This window comes from Hypanus sabinus, chromosome 11 (genome assembly GCF_030144855.1).
Source record: "Hypanus sabinus isolate sHypSab1 chromosome 11, sHypSab1.hap1, whole genome shotgun sequence".
NCBI classification, from domain to species: Eukaryota; Metazoa; Chordata; class Chondrichthyes; order Myliobatiformes; family Dasyatidae; genus Hypanus; species Hypanus sabinus.
The window spans coordinates 4529750-4535749 of NC_082716.1; positions in this window are offsets into that span (position 1 = coordinate 4529750).

A 6000-nucleotide genomic window follows, 5' to 3' on the forward strand; every position below is an offset into this window, starting at 1 on the left:
TCCTACCTTCACTCCTGTCATCCTTTTGTTCTTCACATAATTGAAGAATGCCTTGGGGTTTTCCTTTACCCTACTCGCCAAGGCCTTCTCATGGCCCCTTCTTGCTCTTCTCAGCCCCTTCTTAAGCTCCTTTCTTGCTACCCTATATTCCTCAATAGACCCATCTGATCCTTGCTTCCTAAACCTCATGTATGCTGCCTTCTTCCACCTGACTAGATTTTCCACTTCACTTGTCACCCATGGTTCCTTCACCCGACCATTCTTTATCTTTCTCACCGGGACAAATTTATCCCTAACATCCTGCAGGAGATCCTTAAACATCGACCACATGCCCATAGTACATTTCCTTGCAAAAACATCATCCCAATTCACACCCTCAAGTTCTAGCCTTATAGCCTCATAACTTGCCCTTCCCCAATTAAAAATTTTCCTGTCCTCTCTGATTCTATCTTTATCCATGATAATGCTAAAGGTCAAGGAGCGGTGATCACTGTCCCCCAGATGCTCACCCACTGACAGATCTGTGACCTGACCCGGTTTGTTACCTAATACTAGATCTAGTATGGCATTCCCCCTAGTCGGCCTGTCAACATACTGTGACAGGAATCCATCCTGGACACACTTAACAAACTCTGCCTCATCTAAATCATTGGAACTAATCAGGTGCCAATCAATATTAGGAAGTTAAAGTCACCCATGATAACAACCCTGTTATTTTTGTACTTTTCCAAAATGTTTCCTAATCTGCTCCTCGGTATCTCTGCTGCTACCAGGGGGCCTATAGAATACCCCCAGTAGAGTAACTGCTCCCTTCCTGTTCCTGACTTCCACCCATACTGACTCAAAAGAGGATCCTGCTACATTACCCATCCTTTCTGCAGCTGAAATAGTATCCCTGACCAGTAATGCCACCCCTCCTCCCCTTTCCCCCCCTCTCTATTCCTTTTAAAGCACTGAAATCCAGGAATATTGAGAATCCATTCCTGCCCTGGTGCCAGCCAAGTCTCCGTAATGGCCACTACATCATAATTCCATGTATGTATCCAAGCTCTCAGTTCATCACCTTTGTTCCTGATGCTTCTTGCATTGAAGTACACACACTTTAGATGTAATGGTAAAGTTGTACCAGACATCAGTGAAGCCAAATTTGGAGTATTGTGTGCAGTTTTGCTCACCTACCTACAGGAAAGATGTAAACAAGGTTGAAAGGATGCAGAGAAAGTTTACCAGGATGTTGCTGGGTCTGGAGAACCTGAGTTATAAGGAAAGATTGAACAGGTGAGTACTGTATTCCTTAAAACATAGAAGATTGATGGGAGATTTGATGGAGGTATACAAAATTATGAGGGGTATAGATGGGGTTAATGCAAGCAGCCTTTTTCCACTGAGGTTGTGTGGGATGAAAACCAGAGGTCTTGAGTTACGGGTGAAAAGTTTAAAGGGAAACTTTAACACTCAGAGGGCCGGGAGAGTGTGGAACAAGCTGCCAGCGCAAGTGGTGCATGCGAGCTCGATTTCAACGTTAGAGTGAAGTTTGGATGGGTTTGGATGGTTGGTGTATGGAGGTTTTGCTGCAGGTTGATGGGAGTAGGCAGGTTAGATGGTTTTGGTATGGACTAGATGGGCTGAAGGGCCTGTTTATGTGCTGTACTTCTCTATGATTCTATGACCTTTCTCTTCCTGATCTTTAATTCAGCAATTGTGAATTGAGATGAGGAGAAATTTCTTCACCATGGGTGGGGGACTTTCAGTATTATTTTATTTTCAGATAGAGCATGGTAACAGGTCTTTCCAACCCAAAAAGCCCATGCGGTCCAATTACACCACTAACCCACACATCTTTGGAATGTGGAAACAGGAGCACCCAGAGGAAACACATGCATCAATGGGGAGAACAAGCAAACTCCTTACAGACAGTAGCAGGAATTTGACCCCAGGCCTCCAGCAATGTAATAGTTTTACGCTAACCTCTACACTACCAGCCCTTCCAGCACGTTACACCCTGGATACCTGGGGAGGTAAGTCACTGCGTTCAAGGCTTGGGCACCAAAAGGATCAGGGTCACACCATTATGGAGCATGGGAACAAGCCCTTCAGCCCAGCGTCGCCATGCTGACAACAGGGAACTCATTCTTATATGGATCTGGGTTGGGACCAGCTGGAGATTCTGAAAAAGAGCAGCAGGAATTTCTTTCGCTTGAGGGTGCTGAATCTGTGGAATTTAAGACTCTGGAGGCCAAGTTATTGGATGTGTTTAAAATGGAGGTTGATAGTTTCTTTAGTCAGGGTGTCAAAGGCAGGAGAATGGGGTTGAGAGGGATAATAAACCAGCCGTGATGGAATGGTGGAGCAGACTCGATGGGCTGAATGGCCCAATTCTACTTTTACTGCAGTCTAATGGTTTTAAATGACTTGGCCTCCACAGCCATCTGTGACAGTAAATTCCACGGATTCTCCACCCTCTGGCTAAAGAAATTCCCCATCTCCAAGCTATTCTGCCCTCTGGTCCTAGGCTTGTCTAGAACAGGCTCAATGGGCCAAATGGCCTAATTTAATCGTCTTATCGTAATTTTGGGGGTAATTATGTTTTTGATTATCTGAGCTGTGCAGCTCTTTTTCCTGTGTGGTTTCTCAGTGTGTGTTTCTCCCTCTCTCTCTTTCTGTCCTCCTTTACAAATGATATTCCAATTCCTATTTATTGACAACGGAGCGTAAATGAAGGGGCCTCACTCCCGAGGTCCGGAAGCTTTGGTGATAGAGAACTGCAGAGAAACAGGTTGTTCGGCCTCACTGCTCCCTGTGGCTCTGTGTGCTTCCCCCATTTCACCTCCATCACTCAGAACAATTAACCTACTAACTCTTATGTCTTTGCACTGTGGGAGCAAGTTGGAACAGCCAGAAGAAACCCACACACAACCGGAGGACATACTGAGACTCCTTCAAAGTTCAAAACAAATTTTGTTATTAAAGTTCATAGTGTGTATGTCACCATATACAACCCTGAGATTGATTTTCCTGCAGGCATATTCAGAAAATCAAAAGAATAGTAACTATAACTGGATCAATGTAAGATCAACCAGAGAGCAAAGAAAATAAACTGTGCAAATGCAAATATAAATAAATAGCAATAAATAACAAGAGCATGAGATAATGAGATAGAGTCCTTAAAGTGAAATCATTGGTTGTGGGAACCGCTCAGTTTCAACGATGGGCTAGTAAGCGCAGTTATCCCTTTTGTTCAAGGGCCTGATGGTTGTGTTGTAGTAACTGTTCTTGAAACTGGTGGAGTGAGTCCTGCAGCTCTTGTATCTTCTACCTGATGGCAGCATCAAGAAGAGAGCATGGCCTGGGTGGTGGGGATCCCTAGTGATGGACGCTGCTTTCCCATGACAGTGTTCCATGTAGATGTGCTCATCGGTTGGGAAGGCTTTATCCATGATGTATTGGGCTGAGTTTTGTCTGAGTTCAAATCCAAGTCGGGTTGAGCGTTGAGTTCGCAACTCAGCCTCGTAAAAACAAGAATAACTTGCTACGGAAACACCGTCATGACGGTGCCCCGATAACTCCATTGCCGAGTTAAGGGTTATTCTTCTTCTCTTCTTCATTATCTTTTATTGGATTTTCCATTCAAAGACATTGGTGTATCCACATCCAGTCAATATACTCTCCACTACACGTCTCTAGAAATTTATCAAAATTTTAGATGTCAAGGCAAATCCTCTCAGACTTCTGAGGAAGTAGAGGTACTGCTGTGATTTCTTCACAATTGCACTTATGTGCTGGGTCCAGGACAGAACTTCTGAACTCCACACAGAAAGCACCATAAATCAGGTCTCTGAAACTGTGAAAGAGTGGCTCTGCCCTCTGCACCATTGTGTCAGCCTAATGGATTTGCAGATTTAAGGAACAAGAAAGATCTCCAAAGTAAACTGAAGAAAACCATTTGGTTTTGGCCATGAAACATGACCAGCATGCATTGGGTGCCACTGAAGTGTGGCAGTTAGTGCAACCCTATTACAGCTTGGGGCGTCAGAGTTCAATTCCAGCATCCTCTGTAAGACGGTTGTATGTTTCTTTCCATGTAAGTGCGGTTTCATCCCACAGTTCAAAGATGTAATGGTCAATAGGTTAATAGGTCATTGTAAACTGTCCTGTGATTAGGCTAAGGTTAAATCGATGGGCTGTTAGGCAGCGTGGCTCATTGGGCCGGGAGGGCCTGTTACCTGCTGTATCTCTAAATAAATTGTATATCCACCATGATAAATTGTGTAAAAAGTGAAGGCATTTTGAAGAGTTGCTAAAAGAACATTACCAAGGCTTTTTTTTTTAACCAGTATTTCTATGTTACAAACAAATAAAGTTTAGTAATATTCTGCATTTACAGTCACAGAGCAATAGAGAACAATACAGGCCATTTGGCCCAACCTCTCTATGCTGACCATGGTGCCCACCCAGCCAATCCCAATGCCTGCATTTGGTCCATATCCCTCCAAACTTTGCCCTTCCATGGACCTATCCAAATGCTTCTTACTTGATACTATTGTGCCTGCCCTCAACCACTTTCTCTGGCAGCCTGTTTCATATCCTCATCACTCTCTGGGTGGAAAAATGTTGTCCCCTCTGCTCCCTTTTAAATCTTTTCCCCCTCACCCTACACCTATGCCCCCTAGTTTTGGTCTCCATCACATCCACCTTATCTATGCCTCCCATGATTTTAAACACTTCTGGAAGGAATTCTCCAAGGAATAAAGTCCTAGTCTGGACAACCTCTCTCTATAACTCAGGTCCTCTAGACCTGGCAATGTCCTCGTAAATCCTATCTGCACTTTTTCACTCTTCAGTGTGTATCTTTATACCTCTTTCCTGTTCTTGATTTATCTTCCATTTCCTTCACTGATTAGCTGACATCTGTTTGAAGGATAGAGTCATAGAACGATGCAGCACAGAAACAGGCCCTTTGGCCCATCTAATCTTTGCCTACGTCTATTCATCTGGCACATAGACCATAGCTTTCTAGTTCTGGTCTCAATCAACTTCAGCAGAAAAAGCTTGCTTGAATTTACCTTACCTACATCCTTCATCATTTTGTACACCAAGGTCTGCAGAATGAAAATGGAATATTTTGCAAGGCTGTTCACATTCTCTGATCCCTCTCCACTGCAATCACATCCTTCCTATAGCATAGCAACCTGTGACCAGAGATTCAGACGTCGCTGACAAGGCTTCTCTCCTGCCCTCCTGTGATAGATTTCACCAGGTCTGGGGACTTCTCAAACTCAAGTTGAAATTTAATTATCATTCAATCATGCATGAATATATCCAAATAAAACTGAGTTCCTCCGGGGCTAAGGTGCAAAACGTTTCACACACAGCACAAATAGCACATATGATTATGATTTCTGGAAAACATTCAGTCACAAAGAAAATAATAATATAGCTGAAATCCCTGAGTGGCATGACTGCAGATTGTTCTGGTCCAGCTTGTTGTTCCATGGAGTGAACACCGGAGGGCAGCAGAGAAGAGCCGAAGGGGTTTGGAAGCGCCTCGAATGGGTGCGCTCAAACCCGTAACGGGTTGCAGACTTGCGCCTCCTGATGGTGCTGCCCTCTGGTGTTCATTCGGTGCTCCACAAGACAAAGGAGCAGAATTAGGCCATTCGGCCCACCGCGTCTGCTCAGTGCAGAAACATGGGACACGGAATGGGAAGGAAGGCAAGGAGCGATGTTAAGGTGAGAGAGGGGATTTTAAGTGAGATGTGTTTTATACAGAGAGTGGTGGGTGCCTGAATGAGCTACATGATGTGATATTCAATGGAAACGTTCACCACCATCCAGCTAAAGAAATTCCTTCTTATCTCTTTCCTAAAAGGATGTCCTTCTATTCTGAGGCTGTGTGCTCTGGTCCTACACTCTCCCACGATAGGAAACATCCTTTTCACATCCACTCTATCTAGGCCTTTCAATATTCAATAGCTTTCTATAATATCTACTCTCATTCTT